The sequence below is a fragment of the Varanus komodoensis genome, unplaced genomic scaffold, assembly GCF_004798865.1.
Source record: "Varanus komodoensis strain SLA01 unplaced genomic scaffold, ASM479886v1 scaffold15, whole genome shotgun sequence".
Classification (NCBI taxonomy): Eukaryota; Metazoa; Chordata; class Lepidosauria; order Squamata; family Varanidae; genus Varanus; species Varanus komodoensis.
Window position 1 is genome coordinate 8,390,176 of NW_025335440.1, and position 13,721 is coordinate 8,403,896.

Here is a 13,721-nt window from a genome sequence, read left to right on the forward strand (position 1 = left end):
CCAGCTGGATTGGACCAGAAACCCATTTGGTGCTCCTGCCCCAGGGGATCCAGTCAGCGGCAGCCTACAAGGCATTCAGGTAGTTCAAGAGAAGCAGCCGCCCTCCAGAAGATAACCTGAGCATGCCTAATCTGGTTCCTAGGAACAAAATGACCGAACGTTTCCAGTTCAGAAGAGCCTGCACAAGACCTGGTCCCTAAGCAAGGAAGATAAGGTGGTTGGAAGTTTTGGTTGAGGCAAACGGGCTGGTTGCAAATCTTGGAGTCTCCGAAAGAGGACCAGCTTTATCTTGCGTCATCTGTACAGGGAACACCTTGGGTCTAAATCAGTTCGATGTTAAGTAAGTAGCACGTTGCTTTGTATGATAAAATATTGTCCAATCCTTCCAAACAAATATTCTACATAAATCAATTAGAATAAGTTAGTGAAAGACACACAAAAAAACCCTCTTGATGGGAACTTCAAAAATTAAATGCATTTGCTCTCCAAATAGGCTTCTTTTGACTTGTTCTTTTTGAGAGAAGAACAGCACTGGAAGATTCAGAAAGTGAACACTAGCAGGACACACAGTCCAGTTTTCTGCATTAGTCTGGAGGTGCTGTCAGGTTATTTTTAACAGAGATCCCTAAATTAGATGGGATTTTGGCATCCATACAGAAATCCTTGCTTAAGGCCCTACCCTTAACACAGCGGTGGTACTTTTCAGAGATGCTCCTCAGCTTCTTCATGAATGCTCGGGGACATGTTTCTTGTTTGGGCTTTTAAAGTGGCTTGTCAGTGCGTCGCAGAGATCAGAATGTAATAGCACCTGGCTTACAAGAGATGGGGAGCATGCATGGCTTCGGCAGTCATTGCCACAGGTAGGAGCAACATTAACAGGTGGCTGCAGTCATCAAAACTTAAAGGAATACCTGCTGTGCTCAGCCCATTTAGCTTAGTGTGAGTAGCATTACTGCCCTGTAGCAAATCTCTCCCTCCCTCCCTCCCTCCCTCCCTCTCTCTCTCTCTCTCCTCTCATAGAAGTGCAGTATTCAGGCACAGCCTAGCCTGTTTGTATTTTGGATAAGCTTGGCCCAGCAAGTCTTAGCAATAGGCAGACAATTTTGGAATGGCATGCTATGTCTGGCTGTCCCTTCTGCTGCTAAAGGTGTGCTCTGTGCGGATTGGGAACTAGGACAGCACATCTTGGACATTTTGGACCACATCTCCCAAGATTCCTTAGGGCTGTACATTTTGGACCACATCTCCCAAGATTCCTTAGGGCTGTACATTTTGGACCACATCTCCCAAGATTCCTAGCCATTGGCTGATAGAATTGAAGTCCAAAGCACCTGGAGGATAGCAGGTTGGAGAAGGATGGGTTAAAGTGCCCTGCAGGTATTTTAAGATCTATCTATATTTTAAGGACACCGTCTGTCCTTTGCAACTACTTAACTACCCTAATTGGGGATGCGCTTGGCTTGGCCCGGTTGTCTGGTTTGCTCCTGAAAGGTTTTCCCAACTCAGGGCCGCCTCTGTCTTGCTTTGACTAGCAAGCCTTGAGGAGCAGGGCGATCGGTCACCACAGCGGCAAGTGTAAAGGAACCGACAGGCGGAGTGGTCAGAGCAAAAGCAGAGGTCAGAAGATGGTCTGAGCAGCCAGTCAGGTCCACATGCAAGCCTGAAGGCGGGTCAACTTGAGTCCAGGCCTCAGGAGCACAGGCCATCAATCAGCAAGGCAAGGTCTGGAAGCGAGCTAGCAGCCCCTGGAGCCGAGGCAAGGCGTCTCTAGCACTGGCTATATACACACGGGGCATCTTTTAACATCTGGAATCGGCATTTCAGTCATGCAGGTCAGAACCTGACTCCTCAGGAGTCACTTCTACTTCAAGTCCCTCTCTGCACAAATAGCTCAAGGGCAGCTACTGCAAAGACAGAAACTTCCAGTGGAAAAACGGCAGTGCCTGTCTGTGTGCTTTGTGGCGCTTTTCCTTTTCATATGCAAACTTGCATTTCTGTGTGCTTTTTCTGCAGGAGGCTTTGAAATGTATGCCTTCTATGCACATTTTTCAAATGCATACATTTTTTCATGTATATTTTTCAAATGCACATGTAATCCTGCTAACTACTGGCCAATATAGATCCCAGCTTCACCCGGATCTTTTACCCGGTGTAGCTCTGAAAACTTAAGTTCCATCAAGAAATTACAGAAGAAATTTAAAATTAGAACCAATAGAATAAAAACATGTTGTAGCATGTATTTAACATCAGTATGGTTCCGGTTATCTAAGGTGTACCACAGACACAAATGAGAAAGTTGAGGAATTCAGGAAATGCAAGGCGTTTCAAAGTCTTTAGCTCCGGGCTAGTTCTCTTTCACATGCCAATGCTGAAGGGGTTTTCTCTAGGGAGAGTTGAAGCCTAGCCTGTAAAATTAGGGACACAATGTCAATTCCTGTTCATTATGGGGCTAAGTAGTTTGCCCCCCTCCCCCGGATCCTAACCCAACATTTTGGAGTGTTCTCAAATCACACAGCAGACTCTGAAATGCACAGACTTCAGCCTTCGATTGCATCCAACTCTGCTTGATCCAGAAGTAGGGAACTACATAAATCCTGATAGGAAAGGAACTGAAGTGAATTTATGTACTCATTTTCCAAACCAGCATTTAGCTTTAAGCTAGGGAATGAAAACAGGTGGGCAAAGCTTGTGGGGAACAATGCCATGCCAAGCATTGGAAGCAGGTCCCCCCCCCCTTTCCTCTTTCAAACAACGGTTCTTTGGCAAAAGATCTTTATTTCCAGTGTACATCCAACAAGCGATAGCCAGCAAAAAAAAAGTCTTTGAGCATGCACAGAGCAGTGCATTGAACCCAAACTAGAAGCTGAGAATCCTCATTTTCAGTAACCTTGAACCCCGCCCCTCTGGAGACGGGCTGGCTTCCTCACTCTGTGCAGGCTCTGTCTGGCCAGCCCCGCTCTCCCAACGCCACGTCATGGGATCAAGGAGCAGAGGCCCCTCTTGCTTCTCTCCGTGTCTGCTCCCAGCAGCTGCAGACACCGGCTGTTCTCCGGGTCTGCCTGAACACTGGAGAGGGCAGCCTTGACTTGAGCAATTGCAGCATCTTCTGTCATGCAGCAGGACTGGAGATGAGCGGAATTGGCACAAGCTGGCCCATGGGCCGTAGATGCTCTTGATGACTGGCAAACCAGCAGCTGCAGAGACTAGAAGCAGGCCCCCCGATGATGTTTTATGGCCCTTGGCGTTTTGGTCCAGTCGTGGTCTGATCTCCCATCCCCATCTCCCCCACTGCAGATCCTACAGCTCCTCAGCTCAGCTCTAAATTGCTTGTTCTCAAGAGCAGCTGGTTTTCCCCAACGAGTCTTGTTAAAGGACTTCTCACTTCTCCACCCATCTGTGGTCAATAGCAGGTCTGAAATCGTCATCTTTCTTCAAGGGACCATTGCACAAAGTGCACACTTGCCCCTAAATCCTCTGGCCACGTTCAGGCAAACCCACACTGGCCTCGTGATGCGGGGTCTCCCAGCTTGGCCTTCCCCCACTCAGTTTACCCATTTAGCCTTCTCCTCCTTCGCAACCTCCATTGGCATCAGGTATTACTTTAAATTTTATCTCATTTGAATAGTCAACGTGGTGTGGGTGTTTCACAACATTACATAAAAGAAATAGTGTTAAATATAGATGGTGAAATTGCTGCTGTTATATGCCGTCAAGTTGTTTGTGGTGTAGGTGCCATTATGGGTGAGAGCTCTTGAAATGGTTCTGTCCATGAGAGCTCCATTTAGCTCTTCCAGATTCTGTGGCTTCCTGTATACATATCTCTTGTTTGGCCTTCCTTTTCTTCTTCTGCCTTCTATTTCCCCCAGTATTATTGTCTTCTCCTGGGCGTTTTGTCTTCTCATAATGTGCCTGAAATAGGACACATTATGTTTCGTCATTTTTGCTTCTAAGGAAAACTCCGGCTTGATTTGATCCAGGCCTTACTTGTTTCTCTTTGTTCCACGGTATTTGTAAAGCTTTTCTCCAGCACTGTGTTTTTCAATTGCATAAAAACCATGCTTATGCAATTCTGTGAAAACCAACATATTCTGTCCTGTTGTCCCTATAACTAACTCAGGCCCTTTGAAGGAGAAGCAACCCTGAGAGCTAGTCTGGTGTAGAGGTTAAGAGCGCTGGACTAGGACTCAGGGGAACTGAGTCCCCCTCAGCCATGGAGCCCACTGGGTGACGTTGGGCCAGTCACAGCCTCTCCACCCAACCTACCTCACAGGGTTGTTGTTTGTTTATTTATTTTATTAAAACATTTCTATGCCACCCCTTGCCGAAGCCTCAGGGCTGCTCAGAACATCAAATAAAATGCACAAATTAAAACAATAACAGTTAAAATATATACAGTAGAATAAAATAAGCCGCCCTGGCCAAATAAAATTCAATAATATTAACATTTAAAATGCTGCTTAAATAAAAAGGTCTTCGCCTGGCGCCGAAAAGCAAATAACGACGGCGCCAGGCGGACCTCTCTGGGGAGCGCATTCCATAACTTAGGCACCACCGCTGAGAAAGCCCTCCTCCGAGTAACCACCCTCCTAATTTCCTTCACTGAGGGCTCCCAGAGGAGGGCCTCTCCCGCTGATCTCAGGGGGCGGCTGGGCATATATGGATGTAATCGCTCCTTCAGGTAACCAGGACCCCAGCCGTTTAGGGCTTTATAGGTCATCACCAACACCTTGAATTGGGCCCGGACTTCAATGGGAAGCCAATGAAGCTGCCAGAGAACTGGAGTCATGTGAACATAACGTCCAGTTCCTATCAGCAGCCTGGCAGCTCTATTTTGAGCCAATTGAAGTATCCGGACCGTCTTCAAGGGTAGCCTTGTTGGGATGGGATTGAGAGCAGCAGGGGGAGAAGGCTATAAGACGCTTAAAAGGCAGGAGCTAATAAACGAATAAAGCCTCAGCCCCACTCGGCCTGGACTCTGAAAGCAGCCACCTGGGTATTTGTAAAGCTTTTCTCTAGCACTGTGTTTTTCAGTTGCATGTTTATGCAGTTCTGTGAAAACCGACATATTTTGTCCTCTGGAACCCAACAGAATCTCTAATCAGTCTCAAGATACAAATGCTCAAGACCCATCTTTGAGTGGACAGGAAGCCTCACAAGAGAGATTGTGTCTCTGTAGACCAGGACCGCCCCCCCTCCCCATCCCTCCAGGCAAGGCTGATGTGGTACCAGATACCTGGCTAGGCAGAGCTGGGTAAAAGCAGGTTGCTTACCTGTAACTGATGTTCTTCGAGTGGCCATCTGTGCAGTCACACATACGGGTTCTGCGCCTGTGCAGTGCCTTTGGCCGGAAGATTGATAGCTAATGGTTTCCTTTTCGGCGGGGACTCTGCTCCCCCTCCCCCCTAGCAGTATATAAGGAGCAGAGTGACCGCCATTTTCCAGTCTTTGAAAGACCGACGTTTGGCTCCCTACGACATTGCACATTAGTACAAGAAGTTTAAGAAGTAGCGGTACGACACATAAGAGAGATGATAATATCTAAGTAAAAAATAATCGAACCACCCATGACACCAAGAGGGGTCGGAGGGTGGGTTGTGTGACTGCACAGATGGCCACTCGAAGAACATCAGTTACAGGTAAGCAACCTGCTTTTCTTCATCGTGGCCTCTGCATCACACATATGGGTAGAATAACAAGCTTACCCCAACCGGAGGAGGGAGGTGTCATTATCGAAGGACAGACGAAAGTACAGCTCTGCCAAAAGAGCAATCCTGTCTGGCACGGACATCTAGCCGATAGTGTTTGCCAAAGGTGCACGGGGTAGCCCAAATGGCCGCCTTGCACATGTCCTCTATCGGAACTCCCGATGCAAAGGCTGAAGAGGCAGCGACAGCTCTTGTGGAGTGACCTTTTGGAGTAGATGGTAAGTCCAACTTGGCTAGCTGATAAGCTAGGACAATTGTATTAACTATCCATTTCGAAAGGCGCTGAGAGATAACTGGACAACCTTTGTCGTGCTCCGAATATTTCACAAAGAGTCTATTTGAATGTCGAAAGGATTCAGTCCTGGATCTATAAAAGGCTAAGCAGCGACGGACGTCCAGCATATGTAGAGATCTTTCTATTGGATTCGAAGGGACCGGAAAAAATGCCGGTAACACAATTTCCTGTTGCATATGGAAAGAGGTAGCAACTTTCGGAAGGAAAGACGGATCCATACGAAGAACCACTTTTTCCTTATGAAAATTTAGAAAAGGGGGATCCACTCGAAGAGCGCATAGTGCAGAGGATCTACGTGCTGAAGTCACTGCCACGAGGAAGGCTGTCTTCCAAGAAACGAGGTGTAAATCAATTGTCGCCATGGGCTCGAACGGTGATGAAGTTAATGCTTGTAAAACCACTGAGAGACTCCATGTAGGCATTCGGGGTTTTACAATGGGATTCAGATTATTTAAGCCTCTCAAAAATCTTTTTATTAGAGGTTGAGTAAAAAGGGAAAGACCATGTATAGCTTCTCTGTAGTGGGAGAGCGCTGCTGTATAAACCTTTATAGATGAAGGTTTGAGTCCAGACTGATGTAGTTCAAAAAGGAACTGAAGTATCTGTGAAACGGAGGCTGAGGAGGCCAGAAAAGAGTGTAAATTGGCGAAGTTAGAAAATCTTTTCCATTTTGCTGCGTACGACTTCCTGGTAGATGGTCATAGTGCAGATTCAAGAATATACTGCAGATCCGGGTGCAGGCTCTGCTGGGTATGCATGGTCGGGATGGTAGGCGGTGTCGATACCGATGTATCACCCCGGGTCACCGTATCCGCCATGCAGTCAGTTTCAACGATAGCAAGTCTGGGTGACGAACTGTGCCTTCCCTCTGGGTGACTAGATAAGGGAGAAGAGGGAGTTGAAGAAAATCCTCCCTGGAAACTTGAAGGAGAGTTGGGAACCACAGTTGTCGTGGCCACCATGGAGTGATTAGTATTCCTGTAGCTCCTTCGTGAATGATCTTTGCAAGCACTCTCATGATAAGTGGGATCGGAGGGAAAGCATAAAAAATTCACGCCTGTCCATGGAATCATGAAAGCGTCGCCCAGGGAGTCCTGACCCACTCCCGCTCTGGAGCAATAGGTCCTGCACACTCTGTTCCCTTGAGTGGCAAACAGGTCGATGCCTGGTCAACCCCATCGGTGAAATAACATGTTTCGAACCCGACGGTCTAACTCCCATTCGTGGGAGCATGACATGTGTCTGCTCAGGAGATCGGCTTCCGTGTTGTCGGTGCCCGCAAGGTGAACTGCTAGAATAGTGATACCCCTTGGTATACACCAGTCCCAAATCTGCATGGCGAGACGGGCTAGCTTCCAGGATCGGGTTCCTCCTTGTTTGTTTAAATAAAAGACCGTCGCCACGTCGGAGGTCACTTGAACAGTCTGATGGAGAAGCAGATCCTCGAAAGCTTGCAGTGCTTTGAAAACGGCAAGGAGTTCCAGAAAATTGATATGATTCTTGCCATCCCGATGGCTCCATCTCCCTTGGGTACTTTGATTGGAGCAGATGGCCCCCCCATCCCAGTAGTGACGCATCGGTACCGAGGGTTACTGTAGGGTACCGAGGTTGAAATGGAACACCAACGGTTAAGTTGGCTGGATCCATCCACCATAGCAGGGATTGGAGAACTGAAGCCGATAGTCAAATTCGTTTGGTGGGAGGGTCTATCTGTGGCCGAAACAGTTTGTTGAAAAACAGTTGAAGGGGACGTAGTCGTAGCTTGGCATGAGGGACCACAGCGATGGAAGCAGACATGTTCCCCAAAAGGCTTTGAATAGATTGGGCGGGAACGGTTCTTGCTTGCCAAATTCGAGTAATGCAATGAGCAATCGCATATCGTCTGTCTCGAGGAAGGAAGGCTCTTGCCGACATTGAATCCAGTCGAGCTCCGATAAAGTCGATCACCTGCGTAGGGACAAGGGAAGATTTCCGTTGATTAATGCAAAGTCCAAGGTCGTGCAACAGAGCGCATGTAAGTTCAATAGCAGACGCAAGTCCAGCTTCCGTATCGGCAACAAGCAACCAATCGTCAAGGTACGGGTAGATTCGAATCCCGCACAGCCGAAGGTGTGCACACACAGGGGCCATACACTTCGTGAAGACCCTTGGTGCCGTGGCCAATCCAAATGGTAGAACATTGAATTCATAAACTTCATGGTCCACCGCAAAGCATAGGAAACGCCTGTAACTTGGGTGTATTGAAATATGAAAATAAGCGTCTTTTAGATCCAATGAAGTGAACCAATCCCCTCTTCCCAGCAACGGAAGAATATTTTGTAGCGTGGTCATCCGAAACTTCTTTGGTGTTATGAATTTATTAAGAGTTCTCAGGTCCAGTATTGGTCTAAGACCTCCATCACGTTTCGGAACCGTAAAGTATCTGAAATAGAATCCATGGAGTCCTTCCGATAACGAGAGGCGACGAATAGCTCCCTTAACGAGAAGTTGTTGAATCTCGTCTAACAGCACTAAAGAAGACGTAGTATATTGAATAGGACTCGGAGATGGTACAACGTCGAATTCGATTCCATATCCGTGCTGGATAATAGATAATACCCAACCATTAGATCTAATTGACTCCCAAATGCAGAGTCAATTCTTCAGTCGATCCCCAAATGAGAGGGGGAAGGGTAAAGATGGGATGAGAGGAACGGTTCGCTCGTCACATCAACACTGTCGCCTGTCCGTATCGAATCTACGGCGACCCTGTTGGAAGCGTTGGGGCGGTTGTTGCCTGCGGCGCTGGGGACATAGTTGCTGTTGTTGTTCCCGAGGCGGAAATTGCGAACGATATTGCGGGCATGACCATGACCACTTACGTCTAGGTAAAGATTGTAATTCCATACGACGAGCGGTCATGCGAGACTCATGGATTTTCTTCAATTTACTGTCCGTTCTTGTGTGGAAGAGACCGGATCTGTCGAACGGCATTTCTTCAATTCTCCGCTTCATTTCGTCAGGGAAATTGCAATTACGCAACCAGGCGTGTCTGCGGAGGGAAATGGCCCCGACCAGCGACCTCGAATCCGAGTCCACGTGGTTCCTCGCAGTAGAAAGCTGTTGCACAGCGACTTGCATAGCTCCCTTAACAAAAGTTTTTGCAAGTTCGCCTTGGTTTCCTGGCATAGTATCGATGATGGCATCTAGGCATTGCATCAAAAAATATTGGTAACGCGCCAGGGTGGCCTCGTAATTAGAGATCCTTAATCCCAGGCCCGATGCTGCGTAGACCCGACGGGCAAGGGAATCAACCTTTCTGCCCTCCTTATCTCTAGGCGAGGTATGTCCACGGGCCTCCCGACCCTGTGATGATTCCACCACAACCGAATTCGGTTTCGGGTGGCGGAGGAGAAATGGGATGTCTTCCTCTCACACCCGATACATAGACGCATATTTCCGGGAAGTCGGTTGCGGTTGAGCTGGAAGGTCCCATGGCTGGGTCACTGCCTGCCTTAAAGTCGTAATAAACGGCAAGGCAATGGATGTGGATCGTTTGCCTCTAACAACATCATAAAAGTGGTCCATGCTCGGTCCCGGCTGCTGGTGGGTTTCTATATCGAGCGATCTCACTAGTCTGGCCATGAGATTGTTAAACAATATATAGGGTTCATCAGGTGATCCTGGTCCCTGTGACGCAACTGCCGCATCCAGTGAGGTCGAATCAGCCTCGGACTCTTCAGATTCCATCCCGTAAGGGGGAGGCACACTGGAGGAAGATTCAGCCGATGACTCCGATCTGCCACGTTCTCTGGATGGGGCGTTCGGGGCATCTCTGGGAGTCGAATGGAAACGCTCCCGGTGGACTGGTGGCGAGGATCGTTCCCTGGTCGGGAAGCAGGCTGCAGAGTAGTACTCTTCTCGTCTCAGAACGGAGGAGTATCTAGAGTGGTACCAATTGTCAGATCTCACATCCGAGGAACGGCTCCTACGGCTTCTTGGAGGGGAGATGGCGATACCAGTATCCATCTGTACCGACGGCATTGGGGTTGGTGATCGAGCTGTAGGTGGAGAGTCTCTTATTTCCCCATCAGAGATGGAACCCCTCCTCGATTCCATGATGGGTTCGACAGCCAGCCGGCGTGGTGAACCCGGTGGGGTGACCCTCATAGCCTCCTGGATGGTCGGTACCGAGGGAGTTGGTTCCGAGACCGATATCGGGATCGAAGACGAGGCCGAGCCCGAATGGCGTTGTTTTGCCTGCTCAGGGTTCCTCAGCTTTTTAGTCGGTTTGCTCGTCTTGTTCTTCTGGGCCCTCTTATGCACAGGGTGTTTATCTGAATCACTGTGCTTTCTCTTCTCCTTTTGTTTCCTCAGCAGGGAAACAGGCTGGTCGGCTATAGCATGTGCGCCTTCCTGAGAGGAACGTAAAGGCGGAGCAATGGAGGAGGCCGGGCATTGCGGCAGATCCGCCGAAGTTGGACGGCCTTCGGGTGGGGCCACAACAGTGGAAGACTTAGCCACCAGGCAGTCCGATTGGAGAAGGGCCTGGTCCCATAGGAGTTTTCGAAGGCGGTTCTCTCTATTTTTTCTCGCCTGTTTTGAGAAGGCCAAACAATGGCCGCACTTATCGGTTCTGTGCCCTCCCCTAAACAAAGGAGGCACAGATCATGTGGATCCGCTGCGGGCATTTTTGAGCCGCATTTTCCGCATTTGCGGAACGCCGCCCGTTGCGCCTTCGTAGACATTTTGAAAAGAAAGAAGATAGTAAAGTGGGAAAGTAATATTTTTGGTTTTTTTTTTATAGGAATGATAAAAAAGAAAAAAATAGTGCACGTTAAAAGAAATATAAGTGAAGTACTAAGAACAAGGGATACAACTTGATAAGAGAAAAAAGGGCACCCCCTTGATCTCCTCAAGGATAGCTCCCTGCCCCCCAAATCCCACTCTCATGGGGGTGGGGGGACAGGTGAACACACAGATGGAGGTGCAGAGAGGTTGAAGTTCTCATCCCAGTGGCAGAGCTGGAAGTCCTCATGGCGTGCTGCGTTATTGGGCTGGCACGTGGTGGGCATCCAGATGGAACTGTCTTAACGATGACCGTTTTGTAACGCCTGAACAAACCAAAGAAGTGTAAAGAGTCAGGGTTGGATGAGGCGGTCAGAATGGAACACCTACATTCAGATTTTCTGGTACTGTCCACCATGCTAATGCGTGTAGAACAGATAGCGGAAGGCAAATTAGTTTGCTGGGTGAGTCCCGCTGTGGATGAAACATCCTGTTGAAGCATAGCTGAAGAGGTCATAGCCAAAGTCTAGCGTGAGGAACGATGGCCACCAAAGCGGCCATGTGACCCAAGAGCTTCTGAATCGAAAGAGCCGGGACAGTCCTGTCTCGTCGAATGTGGTGGATCAATGAGCAAAGATTGTCTTGATGAGCCAAAGGAAGAAATGCCCTCGCTAGGGTGGAGTTGAGACGAGCTTCAGTGAAGTCGATCACCTGCAAGCGGACAAAGGACGATTTTTCACGATTAATACACAGTCCTAAATCATCCAGTAAAGTACAAGTTGTGTCCACGGCCAAGAGGAGACCTTCCCAGTTCTGGGAAACTAGTAACCAGTTGTCCAGGTAAGGGTACACTTGAATACCCTGGAGCCGGAGGTGTGCACACACTGGGGCCATGCGTTTAGTGAAGACCCGTGGAGCAGTGGCTAATCCGAATGGAAGGACATTAAATTCAAATATGTCGGAACCGACAGGGAAGCATAAGAGACGCCTATGACAGGGATGGATAGAAATATGAAAGTAGGCATCTCTTAAGTCCAGGGAGGCGAACCAATTCTCTCTCCTCAGCAACAGAAGGATATTTTGAAGAGCGGTCATCCGCAACTTCCTTGGTTTAATAAACCTATTAATATCCTGTAAGTCCAGGATCAGACGGAGACCACCATCTTGCTTAGGGACAGTAAAATATCTTGAAGAGAATCCGTGAAGTCCCTCAGAGCATGAGAGCTGTCGGATCGCTCCTTTACAAAGTAATTGGAGAGCTTCGTCTACTAGCACCGGCAAGTGTGGTGTAAATCGGATCGGACCTGGTGGAGGAACGATGTCGAATTCTATTCTGTATCCGAGCTGGATGGTGGATGAAACCCACTGATCAGATGTGATGGACTCCCAAATGCGGAGTCGGCTTTGTAGCTGGTCCCCAAGCAGGAGAGGGAAGGGTGGGTATCGGAGGAGAGGAGAGGTTCACCAGGCCCATCAGCGCTGATGCTTGTCGGAATCGAAGCAGCAACAGCCCTGCTGGAATCTCTGTTGTGTCGGTTGCTTTTGACGCTGCTGGCGCGGCTGGAATTGCTATCTAGGTGGAAATTGCTGTCTGTAAGATGGACGAGACCAGGACCACTTACGTCTAGGCTGAGCTGGAAGTTCCATCCGTCGAGCTGTCATCCGAGACTCGTGGATAGACTTAAGTTTGTGGTCTGTCCTCACATGGAATAGGCCCGAGCCGTCAAATGGCATCTCTTCAAAACGCCGTTTCATTTCCTCTGGAAAATTGCAGCTCCGGAACCATGCATGATGGCGGAGAGAGATGGCACCAACCAGAGCCCTGGATTCGGTGTCAACGTGGTGCCTTGCCGTAGATACTTGCTGGATGGCGACCTGCATGTCTTCCTTAATAAACACTTTAGCCAGGTGTCTCCGCTGGTCTGTTAAAGAAGTGGCGATGTTATCCAGCTTCTGCATGATGAAATATTGATATCTGGCCAGCGTTGCCTTGTAATTAGAAATACGAAGGCCGAGTCCAGAGGCTGCATAGACTCGGCGCACCAGCATATCAATCTTCCTTCTTTATCACGAGGAGCCGTATGGCCCCTCGATTCTCTTCCTTGGGATGATTCGAATACTACCGAGTTCGTTTTCGGATGGTGCAGGAGGAATGGTATATCCTGCTCCCGAACTTGGTACATCGCCTCATACCGGCGCGATGTAGGCTGCAGTTGGGCCGACAGATCCCAAGGTTGAACCATAGCCTGGCGGAGCGTCATTATTAAGGGCAGGACGACGGCAGCCGATTGTTCACCCCTCATGATGTCATAAAACTTGTCAGTGCTAGGATCGACCCCATGTTGTACCTCGATCTCGAGCAACCGAACAAGTCTTGCCATCAGTTCTCCAAAAGTGATGTGAGGCTCTTCCAGAGATCTTGGCCCTTGAGAGGTGATCACCATGTCCGGTGAGATAGAATCCACCTCGGACTCATCCAAGTCAGTCTCGTAGCGCAGTGGCCTGCTGGAAGAAGAGTTCCCTGGTGATGTGGGGTGTCTCAGTTCCGTATGCCTGGAAGTAGACGGGACCCCTCTCAGAACCAGGGAAGACGTCTCGTGCCGATGGATAGAATGTGTAGGAATGGTGATCCTCCCAGCCCACGCGGTGACTACCATAACGGGGTTGGTCCCACTTCTCCATGAGTCGGTCTGACTCATTGGTGCCGTGGCGAAGTAATCGGATCCGCCATCCGGATGCGGCATTGGTGTAGGCGAACGAGCTCTCGGTGGAGAATCACAGATCTCTCCCCATCCGATACCGATTTGCGTAACGGTGCCTTGGGTCGCTCAGGGAATGAATGTGCCGAGCGTATGACCCACCTAGGAGACCCCGGTGGAGTAACCTGCATGGCAGCCTGCAGGGTCGGTCCCGTTGGGGCCGGTACTGTCACGGCCACCAGGACCAAGGGCACT